Source organism: Canis aureus, chromosome X (assembly GCF_053574225.1).
Source record: "Canis aureus isolate CA01 chromosome X, VMU_Caureus_v.1.0, whole genome shotgun sequence".
NCBI lineage: Eukaryota > Metazoa > Chordata > Mammalia > Carnivora > Canidae > Canis > Canis aureus.
This window is the reverse complement of record NC_135649.1, coordinates 96,176,055-96,191,901: the sequence shown is the minus strand read 5'-3', so window position 1 is coordinate 96,191,901 and position 15,847 is coordinate 96,176,055. Positions and strand designations below refer to the sequence as shown.

General features: G+C 37.3%; 1 protein-coding gene across 11 annotated transcripts in view; it reads right to left on the bottom strand.

Moving 5' to 3' along the window:
- The window catches only part of DMD (dystrophin), a 2,162,139-nt gene that overhangs the window by 1,967,770 nt on the left and 178,522 nt on the right, over positions 1-15,847 (bottom strand). The gene's annotated exons all lie outside the window — the stretch shown is intronic.

The following is a 15,847-nucleotide window of genomic DNA, read 5'->3' as shown; positions in this document are numbered from 1 at the left end:
CAAATACAAGCCACGATGCAGAAGTTCATTCCTAAAGCTCCAGAGGGAGATAGATGCCTGACGACCTAGGCAAAGATCCACCCCTCTAAACTCTGCTTTTTTAAATACAAGAAATAATATGAGTAACTTACTTGAGATTATATTTGAAGTTAAACCTTCAATTCTGCTTCTTGCAAGTATACAACGGTGTCAGCCTTGTGTAATGACTGTTTACCCAGAGCATAAGATTGAAGTGGATTTTCAGATTAAAAATAAAACTCTTAAGTACGTCAATCCCCATCTGATCAAAGCACATAAACTAATTTTTTTCAAGTGCTTCATTAACAATATACCCAGGAAAAGCTGCATTTCTCTCAGTTTTCTTTAAAGAGGAAGTTGTTAAAATGTTTGAAGTCCACATAAAGAGACTCAGAAAAATAGTTAGGGCTGTTTCTATTCTACCTTGTAGACTCAGGGCCTGACTCAAGGCCCGGCAAATGGTAAACTCCCAATACGCGTTTGTTTAAAGTGAACAAAAGCAGACAACATAAAGGGTCATTGTAATTGCCACTTATATTTTAAATAGCCGAGGTCTGTCCTTACCTTATTTCTAAACAAGCCACCGTTTCCCAGGGCTTCCAAGGAAATTAAGTCCTACTGTTTTCTTTACTAGAACATGTTTTGCAATTACAACCATGTGCTATGATGGAAGTAAGTTACAGTGTGAGTGATCTTTTTTCCCCATGCTCCCTTTTCTACTCTCAATTTCCAGATGTGGAAATTTCATTTGACGAGAACAGGAGGTGTTGGTGGGGAAAAGCTCATTAATCGTACCATATCCCCTTGCCTACAAAGAGTACTGCATCCAAATTACAGAAGAACCAAAGAAACCTTGTAGAATGAGTATATAATTAGCAGTGCTGCTAAGTGAATGGAAATGGAGGTTGCCTAACTTAATTAACTGTAATCATTACTCACTGTCGTCCTGCTTAGAAAGATTAGTTGAGGGTATTTCTTCCGCAGTACCCCATTAGACATTTCTACTTCCGTCTTAATGTGAAAACGATTATGCTACAAAGACAGTACTGTCATACCCTTTCAATCAGACATAAACTTTACTGAACAAGTCCTATTCCATGTCTTAGCTCAGGGAGCGGATCTGGAACAATGAGAAAATATTTTGTGTGGTGGAAGTTAGGGAAATTAAGAAAACAAAGATAATTATAGAAGTGAGTGGCTCGAAGAGAAAATAAAAGGAAGCCTATAGACGTGTTTCTATAAAGAAACTAGCTCTTGGCCAAGGAGGAGGGAAATAACAGATTATGACTGAAAGGGAAAATTAAAGATAACACAGTATTGAATAGGTGGCACCATGGTTTAGTTGGTCACACATGCACAACAATGCAGGGTGTCCAAGGTAGCTTGAAGGACACTGTGATTAAGGACTGCTTTCCTACAATTTATTATTTTTTTTCTTGTAGAAGACAACACTTGCATCTGGAAAGCATTTATTCTTTTGAGTTAATGAAAACCACCTCATGTGCACACCTACAAAGAACCTTCACAGGGATCCAAGAATAGGAATGCCCGTGATGGCAGCACGGACAGTGTTTTGCTTTGTTTGCCTTCTACCCACTGGTGCTCAGAAAGTTCACAGCAACTCTGATTGTATGTTTCCTGAGTCCATTTTGCTGTTCTAGAAATTAAGCTGAGTCCATCATTACCCTTCAAGAATCTCTTCAGTAAGCCTGCAATGTTGACAGAGTTATTTATCATTATGCCCATTTTATAGGCCAGGAGGCTGGAGCTCGGAGAGGTTTCCCAGTCACCTTGTTAATAACAAATGGCTAAGACCCCAGCTCTGCCTGACTCGCTAGCGCAGTATCTCAAAAGGCAATGTTCATCAACAGTCATCTAAGCACCTTGGTAAATGGCAGCTACTGAGTCCGTCTTTGTAGGTGAGGTCAGAGACTCTGCATTTCTAACACACTCTGGATGCTGCTGCCACTGCGGGCTTTTGAACCATGCACACGTTGGGTAGCAAGGCTTTAGGCAAGTGATTCTCCAACTTTGCTGATACTAGAACTGCCTGGGGAATCTTTCAACCCTCCCCATGCCCAAGCTGCTCTTCATCTTAATAAAAGAAGAATCTCTATGAGTGAGCCTCCAGTTTCTCATGCAGCCAAGTTTGGGAATCCGTCCCCACAGACCTGCTGTTGTTATGACAGGTGTGCGTCAGAATCAAGTGAAGAGTCAGTACAGGACACAGAGGCTCAAGTTCATTAAAGGAAGGAGAAGACTTGGCCTTCACAGTGTTAACATAGTTCCCCAGCTGATTTTGCCACCTACCCAAGTTTGAGAACCACTCCCTAGCCCATGCTCTTACAAATCGATCAGCTGTGTGCTGTCGTGAACATTTTTAAGTTTGATGAGACTTCTTCCTTGCTAAAAATCCCTGAGCTTCTCAAACCACAACATCCCCATCCACAGACATATTAACACACACGCACACACACAAACTCTTTCATGAATCAGTGTCTCCATTATACACTCATGAGTGTTTTTGCCTTTTTTTTTTTTTTTTTTTGCTTATTATAGTCAGGTGCACATTAAATCTATTACTTTGTCAGTACTTTGGTGGAAAGCATATCCAAGTTAGAGGACATTAGCTTTATGCCCATGGTAGCTATATAATTAAAAGTAATCGATTTTGAAAAAGGATATGGTAAGTTGAAATGAATACAAAGAAATGATCCCTGAGCTCAATAACAGCAGCACAATGTATCATCCTGTGGTTAAAACCCACTTCATAAATGATCCTCAACTCTTCTTCAAGGGCCTGAGAAGATGAGGGTCATTTTGAGTAGTGACACATTTTGGCTTCAGGGGAGTTTTAGCAGGAGTGCTGTCAGATTATATCTCGTTAAACATTTTTGTTGGCAGTGAAGGGAAAATGTGAGCATTATTAGAAATGTAATTAGTGGAGTACAAATTTCACTTCCTTACAGCTCCTAAGAGCACATAGTTATAATAAAATTCATTTGAATATTTCCCTTAACATTATTTCAGAATGCGAAGCTATTAGTTTCAATGAGGACTACTAGGGCCACTGGTAATAGCTCTGGGTATGGTGTCCTGCACAAAGGTGCTTGAGACAGGAGGATGAGTAGGGGTGGAAATCTGTACCCTTCCTCCACCCACCCATCCTTGTGAACCTGGTATAGGTCACAGTGTGCTTTCTCAAAAAAAAAAAACAAAACAGTTCTCCTCTGGGCTGGGAGGTGGGGCTCCTTTGTCTAATTTTCAGAGCACCATTTAAGCTAGCAGCAGCTCTGTGGATAGCATGGTACAATGGAAAATGTTTGGGGTTGCGCCTGGCAGGCATTAGGAACTAACAGTATATCCTAAGGCAACTTGTTTAAACTTTCAGCATCACTAGACGTTCTGCCTAAAAAAGAGCATGGCAACATGAACACAGAGATTCAAAGCTCAGGCTCTGTAGTGAAAGCAGATTAAATAGTGCTTGAATTCCAATTCTGCTTATGTGCTAGCTGTGTAAACTGGGATGTGTCATTTAAGGCACGTTTTCATTATCTGTAAAATGGGCATAATATTAATTCTAGCTTCCTAAGGGAATTGTTAGGAGCAACTGCAAGGTGTTTAGCACAGCTCCTGATGCAGTTAGTGCCAAATAAATAGTAGCCACTATTTATCAACAACAATAATAAGATGATAATAACTCACATTTCCCAAGGCTTTGGAGGAAATTAAATGATGCATACAAAATAAGACTGCACTGAGAAACACTGCAATGCTGATAGAGATGGGATTTATTCCTTTTAGTAATATATTTTTTCCATATCTTAATTTTAAAGAAATAGCAGTGGGAATTAAGCAAGGAGTACAGGTGTCAAGGATCTGGCCATAATAACTGTTCTGGGAGGTGATACCCCTCAGAGGCAAACCTAATGCCTATATATGGCAGTGGGAACCTAAATATACAATTTATCAGGGAACAGTGTGGACTCTGAATGCATTGGTCTAAAACCAGAACTTCAATAACCTGGCAATGTACTGAATAAATTGGAAGTAATCCCATTAAATCTTTGTCTCTGGAGTTATTATTCCCAATAATCACATTTTTAAAACCACCGCCTTGAAAATCATGTTTCCTGAGGTTGCCTCCAAGTAGCAGTAAGCTACCCATCTCCTATTATAAAAAGAAAAATGAGACCAGCCTGTAAACACATTACCCATCACAGGGCCTGAAAGTGCAGGCTGGGAGGCATTATAGCTCAATGGAAGTCAATTTAAAATAAGGGGTTATAGAGCTTTCTCTACAAGTGTAAAGGATCCCTACCATAACTGTTCTGCAGTAACCCTGGAAAAGTTTACTTTTGTTCAAACTGTGCTACAATTTCAACTTATCTCCTAGGAAAGGACTTTAGCTTTGGTCATTAAGTTCATGGAAAGCCAAGTCTTTTCTGGCTCCTTCCATCAGCTTCTTTATAGTTTCTGTAATCACATCACTGTGGTGAACGTATGCATCTCTGCTTACTTATGATGTTAAGCACAAATCTTTATGGCCCATTGATTTATTAGTATCATTCTTTTCCTTTGTCTCTATGTCTTTTCCACGGAGTGACACCAACTTTAAAAAAAAAATGCAGGTAACGATGTACTCAGTACTGGAGTATTTGCTTTTAGAAGTCAGGGAGAATAAAAAGCGATCAAGTTGTTTCTTGCAGGTGATCAGTGATCATTTTCCCATCTAATGACCAAAAAAAATCATTTTACTGTTGGAACTGTATATAAAGAAATTTTTCACAGAAATCTCGCCACATGGAATATCTCCAAGTATTAAGTTTTCATATAAACTTGAACATCCGGAAGAACTTGAGCCAACCTGGGAGCTATTATTTCACTCAGCCCCCTTCATCAAACACAGCTCAGATCGACCTTCCTTTACCTTTAAGCTTTTCTCAATGAACTGAGTAATGGAATCTTGAGGGACACCTTTAAACCCAGCAGTAGAAGCAAAAACCTTCCCCACTGATAAGCAAAAGGATATTTCTGGCAACCAAACCCATCCACTATAGGAGGTATATATCTAACTCAGGCGCCCTTCAATTAAATGCTAGTCAGAAACCCCTGAAGGCAACAGCAAGGGCTTAGAGCAAAATAAAAAGACCACAGACATACTGCAGAAGATCCAGTCTCAGAGAATGGTCTGCTTACCACTTGGCCCTGAGAGTATTTGGAAATTTCCTAAAACATTTAAAACCCCAGTGGCTCTAAGGCCTGGGAAAAACCATTTAGCAAACCCATTCATTTATAACGGAGACTGTTATCCAACAGAACTGATTCTTCTTATGATCGGCATTTGGTTAATGGCATGCCCGTGTATCACACCACCTATATAAGAGCACTGTAATATATGCTGCTTAACATCATAAAATCCTTAGAAATGATAAAATCAATCTAGTTAAGTAGGTACAGCCCTGGTCTTTACAAATACCCACAGGTCTATAATACTGTTTAAATTTACCCTCTTAAAACACCAGTTTCCTCATATTACCTACCCTGATTATTATAAACATAATTCTTGATAGGACTTTTTCAGCCATTGTCAAAATTTTATCACCTCTCATTCTTCAACACACCAATCTGTCTTCTACCTAAACACACTACTTTATAGGGATCTTCCTCCATTAGATTAGAAAATATTTAGGAATAGACTGGCTTCATATTTCCCTACTCCCTATTGTCTCCTAGCATTGTTCCTGGAACATACTGATTGAACAGCAAATACTCATTGCATATTTCACATTGATAAGTACACCTGTGGTGTCCAATACCCACTTATTTAAATACATATTAAAGTCACAAAACCTGGTACACCAGGTTTGTTTTTTTTTTTTTTTTTGTAAATATGCTAGATTATTTCCATAGTGAAAAATACGAAGCAAGCTAAATCTCCATCAAATAGGAGTTACAATAATTCTGGTACATCCAGTTGACAGATTTATAGGCAACCAATAAAAATCTTCTTCTTACAGAATATTTAAAAATATTGGGAAAAACATGTGGTATATTAAGTGTATTAAAGCAGCTTAACAAAACTGGGTTTGTGTTAAGTAAGAAGGCATTATTTCTCGGTGGATAAAAACCTGGGCTCTGAGCCTGATTGCTTGGTTAGAATCCTGGCTCCATTCAAGGCTATCATGGTCTTCGGGATGAGTTACTGTACTTTCTTATTGCACCAATTTCCTTACTTTAAAAATAGTATAATAATAGTACGTAGAGATTATTGCGAGGGTATAACTGAGTAATATTTAACGTTGAAATTGCCTGGTGTATATAAAATGCTCAGTAAATGTTAGTCATCATTATACAGTCCTCAGCAGAACTGTATGTAGTGGGATCTCTGGGTGGCGCAGCGGTTTGGCGCCTGCCTTTGCCCCAGGGCGCGATCCGAGAGATGCGGGATCGAATCCCATGTCGGGCTCCCCGTGCATGGAGCCTGCTTCTGCCTCTCTCTCTCTCTGTGGTGACTATCATAAATAAATTTAAAAAAAATTAAAGTTTTTTTTTTTTTAAAGAACTGTATGTAGCAAAAGTTAACACTAGTTACTCCTGAATCTTAAACTTATGGGCAAGTACTACTTTCATTGTGTCCTTCTCTATTCTGCTGTAGACAATGAGCATCCATTATTTTTTTATTGTAAAAGGAAAATCAATTCTGGTTCCTTTTAAAATATGCAAAATGCTCACGGAAGAGAACATAGGTAAAATGTACACACATGTACGGAAAGCACACTTGCCAGGGTGGGGGGGCTGAAAACAACTACTGGCAGCAGAAGCAGAACGTTGCCTGCAAAACAGTAGATGTAGTTCTCCAACTCCATTGTATTTCACTAAGAATAATAATTTCCAAGTTCTCACACATAGACTTGCAACACTTGAGAAAAAAAGCCCTGTAGAAATCTCTTTCCTATAATTCTTAACCTTATCAATTATATGAATCGTCTGCAGGGGAGATAGCTGACTCCTTCCTTAAAGTTCATGAGAAGTAGGGTTCATACTATCTTTCTGTTTTCTCTCAAGACATAAAATGCAGTGGGAGTGAAAGAAATAAAACAGACAAAGTGTGCTATGTTTTCCAACCATTTCAACTTAGCATGAGAACTGTTAGCCTAATAGAATGAGATACTGAGAAACATCATCAGAAACATTTAAGCATAAAATAAAGGTTTTTTTCGGGGTGGGAGAGGATGGCAGGGAAGAGTGAGGAAAAGGGAGATTCGAGCCTAAAATTTCACTGGCAGAAAACAAATTAAGAAGTGAAATGTGAGATAGCAGAAAGTCTGATGTAATTTTGGAGCATTCAAACTCAATTATTTCAAAAAACACTCAATTATTACTTCAACCTTTTCAGCAAGTCTATCCTTAGCATCCAAGCAAGCCCAGGTGAAATCACTTTGTTCATATATGTAATCACAACATTTCTTATTTCTTGTTTTTTAATGAACTGCTTCCTTTTCCTTGATGTCTTTCAGGGGAAAAATTGTGCCTTGTGCCTCTTCTTATTTCAAGCAATGCCTGTATATAGTAAGCGCTCGATAATTTCTTCATGAATAATATATGTTCAGTAAGGAGGCAGAAAGAAATGATTTTCTTTTGCAATGAACTAAGAGACGGAGGCCTGAAAAAATGCAGACATGAGCAAGAAGAGAAAATGGATGAACACAAGATAATAATGTCAGGACTTTTTATCAACATCAATAATTCTAATCTCTATATAGTACCATTAATGAATGCAGTATGTTACATTCATATAAAAAGTTGATTTCCAAAGCATTGGCACAATGAAAATAGTTAAGATTGTCCTTAATATGCTAGAAGCAGCATTGTGATTTTCATGCATTATGTCACTCCTCACAGCAACCCTATGAAATAGGGACTATTATTAACTCCATTTTACACATCAAGAAACTGAGGAAAAGAGGTTAAGTGACCCACCCAAGAGCATAGAGATAAGATGAAAAGGAGTTGAATTTCAAACTCAGAAGGTTTGGCTTTGGAGTCTGTCCTTTTAACCACTATATTCTGGAAGGCTTTTCTACATTCCTTCCATTTACATATGCGTCAACCCCCTATCTCTTTATTAAAAAATCCCTTGAGCTAGATAAAATAAATGTTACCATTACCTGTTTGACAGGGAGAAACATCAGACAGAGGTGACTTGGCCTGACCACTCAGCTATTTACTGGCAGGCAAATCTTCTTTGGGGATTAATTGATATTCTGATGGCACTCGCACGGTCCTATCCCTAATTCCCAGCATTGGGAGCTATTTCCCAGGAACATGTTCTGCAGCTGGAAGGAGGCATAAACACCTCACCAGCCTACATTGCAGTTGCGTGGCTCAATGCCTTTGCTACCTCTTTCTGAATACGTCTATTTTAATTCTTTTCTCCCCCATTCTTTAATCCAGTCTAACTTCACTTTACTTATGTTTTTAAGAGAAAAATACGTATTCTTGCCTTGGAGAAAAGCCATGAGCTTCCTTTTCCTCCTGGGAGGGATTATTGGCATTTGGAGGCCTTCTCTGTGAGCATTCCACACCCCTTTTTAGAGCTGTTCCTCACCATTTTTACTGGTCCTCATAACATTTCCCCTTTTCTTGCTGCCTCCTGACATCACTCTGTTGCTATTTCTTGTTCTTTGATGTTTCCCATATCTAACTGCCCTGATTCTCACCTCTACTTTCTGTCACATTTGCCCCTCTGCTGTGATTTGTTTCCTAGCTGGCAGGCTGGCGACCAAAAGAACAGCATCATTGCTCATTGTGCTTCTCTGGCTTACTCATGAAATCACAAGCAGCCTCCTTCCTACATAAAATTCCCAGTTTGAGCTGGAAGAGAAATAGCCATTAGGGAAGCATATGCTTTGTAGAAATAGGAACTGCTGGGCTCCCAGCTTCTTCCTGAGCCTATCAGCTTTTCGGGATAGTGGCATAGTTCAACTTTCGAAAGGGCAGGACGAGAGCCTTATATATCACATTTTTGCTGTCAATAGTTAAGAGCTATTGCTCTGTGTTGAAAGCATCGTGGTTACACTCTTGAGTCAGAGGTCACTCATTTCATTAATGAGGTCTTCGGATGGTGTCTTGATGGTAGCAAGTGTCTGTGAATTCTAAGTGGGTTTGTCCAGCAAGCATATTGCCAGTGTATATGGTAAGTAGTCATTTGCTTCTAATATTATTTGCGTTAGTCTCAACATTTTAGATTGTTTTTGTGAGGGAGAGTGTGGAGTTTGAGCATCTGTCCTAATCTGGGGTCAAAAAGAAAAAAAAGCGGCTGCTTTTCCAGTACCCTTTCTAGGTTTTTCTCAATGGTGCAGATTTGCTTGGGAGGAAGAAAATGATGCTATTTCAATGGAATCTTTCAGACGCTAATTTGATTGAACATAAAATTTTAGTGGAAATAAATTCAGATTTGTGCAGACATTTGGATATTTTCCTTATCTCAGACAGTAACTACTATGACTTTAGACAAATGGCTCCATCTTCTGAGTCTCAGCTTTCTAATCTATAAAATAAGGGGGTTGAACTACATAGCTTTGAAGGTCCCATCTAGATTTAGCACTCTCTATGATTTATATCTATTTACTTATAAAACACCAGCCCTGTGAAACATACATTTATACAATTATAGAGATGAACACTCAGGACTCCATTTAATAGAATTTCCCCTGACACAACTGCTGTACAGCACTGCTAATGGTTACTTTCCCCTGAGATAAGTAAGCTATCCCACAAACACTAATGGGAGTGACCCCAAAAGGTTTCCCAATAGGAATTCAGGAAACTTGACAAATAAGAAACAACAACAAAAATCAAACAAAATCTAGGCTGTGGCCTACAGACTGAATAAATCTACAAGTTCTGATTTGCTTGTGGCTCCCTCATCTCAAATTACTTATATCTATAACTGGAGATATAGATCTATCTCCAGACATTGGTATCCTTCCCCCTAGGTAATGATAATAGTAATTGTAAAGTATCAGGCAATGCTCTCCACATCCTGTACACCTTTGAAAAGATAAAATTTCTTTCCATCAAATCTACAAAGCAGGTATGTCATGACTCATTTTAAAAATAAAGAAAGAGGGGCAGAAGAGGCTAAGTGACTTGCTTATGGCCACAGCTGTTAAATAGCAGCACTGAGATTTGAACTCAGCACCGTCTCCAGAATCCATGCATCTAAAAACTCTCTTTTCTAACATGGTTGTGTTCATATCTTTTCTCGCTTGCCTATCTACTGTGAGATGAACAGCATGATTCAGCAGAAGACCTGTTGGAATCAGGAATACAGCCCTACGTTGCAGGGTACAACAACTTTTAGACTCCATCTTTCTGAGTAGTATTTTCAGCGTGACCTCAAGACTGGTCAAACATTTTATTTTATTTATTTTATTTTATTTTATTTTATTTTATTTATTTTATTATTTTATTTTATTTATTATTTTATTTTATTTTATTAAGATTTTATTTATTTATTCACAAGAGACACACAGAGAGGAGAGGCAGAGACACAGGCAGAGGGAGAAGCAGGCTCCATGCAGGAAGCCCGACATGGGACTTGATCCCAGGACTCCAGGATCATGCCCTGGGCCAAAGGCAGGCTTTAAACCGCTGAGCCACCCAGGGATCCCTGGTCAAACATTTTAAATGAGTGATGACATATTTCCTGATATTTTCTCCAATATCACGCAGGTGTCTGAACCAAAGGGGCTGACCTGTGTACTCAGAATGTAAAACCAATACTACAAATGAAGAGCACTCTTGGAGATTGGCCGTGTAGCATGACAGTTAACACATTTTATTTTTTATTTTTTAAGATTCTATTTACTTTTTCATAAGAAACACAGAGACAGCGGCAGAGACATAGGCAGAAGGAGAAGCAGGCTCCCTACACTGAACCTGATGTGGGACTCGTTCCCAGGACCCTGGGATCACGACCTGAGCCGAAGGCAGATGCTCAACCACTGAGCCACCCAAGTGTCCCAACAAATTTTAAATATCTGGTTTTCAGAAGACATGAAGATCTTCAAACAAGTATAAGAGCCTCAATGGTACTCAGTCTGATCAGAGAGGTGGAGTTGTATAAACTTTGCTAAGGAGACTCAACAGAAACTCACTTGTCAGACTTCCTAAGTTGCATGACACTGTATTCATGTTCTAGTCACACCCACGTAAAATTCGATAGGCTCAAAGAACTCCACATGTAACTAGCTGCTCTCTAGGGTGGTAAACAAGCAAGCAGCAAATCTACCAAATCAATTTAGTGAGTATCATTTAAACAGTACACATTCCCTCAAAAGTGGGGCACAACACAGGAAATTAATTTATTGCCGTGATAGCACAACATTTAATTATCTAATATGAGCACCTAAAATCTCATGCTGTGTGTACAAATCTGCACACACCCATTTTAACAGCAAGAGCATAAACTTTTCAAAGTGAAATGCCTAAATGGTTTTTAAAGATTACTTTCGCTAAGGTGAAATCTGGTCAGAAAATGAAAATGTAGGCCTTTCAGTGGGTGAAAATGCCAACTTGTCATTTTTAATCCTGAATAATCGAAATTTCAGTGATTTGAGCAGCACGCCATCATCCAATGTCATTTAGCACAGCATAGAGCTTTTGTGTGAAATAGACCAAACAAAAGGTGTGTTTTTTTTTTAATTACATAACTGACTAATTCTTGGACACTCCTCCCACCAACCACATAGAAATCATCTAAATAGTTCACAGCAACCCCAAAAGAAATGAAACTGCACTCTGGACTCCTTAATTCGTCACCTTTCAGAGATAAGGTTAACAGAATTAAGTTAACCATAAAGATTATTATAAATTGAATGCTGTATCCTTAGATGACTGAGGTAATTTAATGCATTTCAATAAATATGAGGTTGGGAAACATAAAAGGAAAATTTATAGTACAATTTAAACAGTCTCTTTCCACATCTCTTGTGCATGCTACAGCATAGCCCCTGATGTTTGTAAACTCACAAATATTGTTGAATGGAAAGGATAGGGGCCCCACTTTTTGAAAGAAATTGGAGATGAATGCTCAATAAAATATTGGGAACTTTCTATGGAATGAAACTCATTTCCAAGTGAATCAGCTATGAAACATTTAAAAATATCAATAGAGGGAAAGTACATAAAGAAGCTAATCATAGGACAAGTGACATAATAATGATTATTTTTATTAGCATCCTAATTATCAAGGTTAGGTCCACAAACCAAAAGAAACTTTTATTTATTTATTTATTTTACTATTTTCAGAGAGATATGTTCTATCTTTGTATTTTTATATATATTAACTAGAACACAGTATCTATCAACTTGATCTTTAAATTAGAACAACTTTTTTTGTTGTGAACATTACAATTTTATAAAGGGAAAGGTAGTGATGATGATGATGATATTATTAATATTGGGTATCACAGAAACTGTGCTCAATACTTTTCTTATGGCATCTTATGAAGTGATTACTATGATGATAGGTTTATATATAAAGAAATTGAGTTCTAGAAAGGTTACATAACTAGTTTAAGGTTATACTGCTAGAAAGTGAGGGTAAGTTTAAATTTAGATTATTCCAAAGCTTATTCTAAGCTTATTCTTTTGACTGCAGCAATATATTATCTTCCTTTACCAAGAGAATAATAGAACACAGTGTCCAAAACCTAGAATTCCTTTCATGCCTTATCTTTAGAGGGCTGATGACAACCTTTGCAAGAAAACTGTTGTCAAAGGCCTTGTTGTTGATAGTTTTAATAAAAGGGAAAAGGTCTTTGATACTTCCCTATTACTTAGTGTGTCGCTTTTTGTTGACATCTATGATCCATAGGTATAAAGCCTTTTAGAAAAGTTTTTTTTTTTGTACCACTTACTCCTTCTATCTTTGTACACATTTATCCCAATAAAGTGAATAATAAGAATATGGGAAAAGAAACACAGATGTTACCAAAAAAAAAAAAAAGAATACTAGCTTTAAAAAATAAGCAAGAGGGGGATCCCTGGGTGGCGCAGCGGTTTGGCGCCTGCCTTTGGCCCAGGGCGCGATCCTGGAAACCGGGAATCGAATCCCACATCGGGCTCCCGGTGCATGGAGCCTGCTTCTCCCTCTGCCTGTGTCTCTGCCTCTCTCTCTCTCTCCTTGTGTGACTATCATAAATAAATAAAAATTAAAAAAGAATAAGCAAGAAAATGCAACTTGACACCAAAACAAATTAATTTGAAGACTAGAATAAATCCGATATCCCATGACATAGGATCTAAATGAAATGGTGAGGGTATAAGCATTACTATGTATATGCATATTATGTTATCATGTATGTTATATATTGAAGAGTGTGCTTAAGATATTAGGTAGTTTGTAAACAGATTACAAAAACACTATTCCAAAATTTACTTGTCTCTCTACCCCTCTCAATAATTTTAGAATATTTTAGAACATTAAAGTATACAAGTCAATCATATTTCGTATATTCTGAGTTTTACAACTGTCACAACTAATTAATACTGAACATTTTTATCCACTTGAGAAAGAAACCTCATACCCATTAGCAGTCATTCTCCATTTTTTGCTTCCCTAGACCCTGGAAGCTACTCATCTACATTGTGTCTGTATTGATTTGCCTAGTCTGGACATTTCACATGAATCTCATGATTTTTAAAATTTCATAAATTGAGATTAACATGTCTACAGAAAATATCTAATATGTTTTGAATACCTAATAGGTAAGGGCTGGCAGCCTTACAAAGCACTTTTTTTTCTGTTCTCAAAAAAAAAAAAAAATTGAAACTATTTAGCACTCACTAATGACAAAATAATTCCAAAAAATAGAATAAGAGGTGAAGAAAACAAATATATACTAAAATATATATATTTTAATCTTTAAGATACTTTCTTTTTTGTCTTTTAAAATCCTTTAATGGATTTTATCTTTGTAACTTTAGTAGTTTTAGGTTCACAGCAAAACTGAGCAGATAGTATAGAGACTTTTCATATAACCCTAACCCCACCTTCTCCCATTATCAAATCCCCCATCAGAATGGTACATTTGTTGCGAGTGATAAGCCTACACTGACACATCACAATCACCCAAAGTCCATGGTTTATCTTAATGTTCACTCTTGCTCTTGTACATTTTAGGAGTTTGGATAAATGTATAAGGACATATATCCATCATTATATACCATACGGAATATTTTCACTGCCCTAAAAATGCTCTATGCCCTGCCTATTCATCCCCCTCCATGCTAATTCCTAGCAACCTGAAATCTTTTTAGATTCTCACAGCTTTGCCTTTTCCAAAATGTCATATAGTCGAAACCAAATAATATGTAGTCTTTTCAGATTGGCTTCTTTCACTTAGTAATATGCATTTAAGTTTCCTCTGCTGTCTTTTATGGCTTGATAGCTCTTTTTTTGAGATATAAATAATATTCCATTGTCTAGACAGCTTATTTATCCATTCAATTACTGAAGGACATCTTAGTTGCTTCTCAGTTTTGGCAATTATGAATAAAGCTACTATAAACATCCATGTTCAGGTTTTTTCATGGAATAAATTTTCATTTCCTTTGGGTAAATACCAAGGAGTGCTACTGCTGGACTATATGGTAAAAGTATGTTTTGTAAAAAACAACCAAATTGTCTCACAAAGTAACTATACCATTTCAGATTCCTATCATCCATGAATGAGAATTCCTGCTGTTGCCTATCGTCACCAGCACTGGGTGGTATCAGTGTTTTAGATTTTGGTTGTTCTAATAGGTGTGAAGTGGGATCTCATTTTTTTTTTAATTTGCATTTCCCTGATGACCTATGTGTATCTGTCAGCTGTATATCCTCTCTGGTGGGGTCTCTTAAGATCTTTTTGGTGGGTCTTTGGCACATTTTTTTAATCGGGCTGTTTATTTACAAAGCACTTTTCACGCATTAGTTCATGTAAATCCTCATAACAAAGGTAGAGGATAATCACCATTAATATCCATTTACAGAGGCTGATGGAAAAACTAAGATGAGTAAGTTTAAGAATTCCTAGGACCACAAAGTTACAAATGTAGGTACCAGGATTGAAATGGAGGCCCTTGATCATAGGCATCATTTGAATGGTAACTTCGTTTTGTTTCGTAGTCTTCGCTGTGTGTCTTTCTTGCTCTTACCTGTTACTGTTTTATTTCGTCACTGTGTGTCTTTCTTACTCTTTCCTGTTACTGTTTTAGAGCCAGATGAGGTGCTCACAGCAGCCTCTACAAGGGTATCTGGGCATAGATAATTAACAGTAGTTCTATCAGCAGAAACAGTTCTATCTTTACATGAGGAATGTAGGGGATTGAACACAAATTAATAAAACTTAAAATCTTCCTTTTCCCTCTCATCTTTCTCTTATCCATAATTTTCCTGGTTGTCAATCATGAAATACTGAGGTCTTATGTCAAAACCAGGAAAATTAAGAAGAACTTGCATTTTGACTTGAATAAAGAAATTCTAGTAAAATATAATTACTTTTAAAAAGAATTACTTTAAATATATAGGTGTATCGAAATGCACATAAAGAAACACTTGATTATTTTATATAACCTTACATTTCATTGATTCATAGCATGCATTGCATTTTTCTGGGACTCAAGATTATTTTAAGAGGAAGGTCCAGAATGGTATTTGGCATATTCCCCTTTTCAAAAGCCCTGCTGATATTTGTAATTATGAACTGAATAATTTGTGCTGGGTTAGTAAATGTTTAAATACATTGTTAAAAATTGTGAAAGTATTCATTTAACT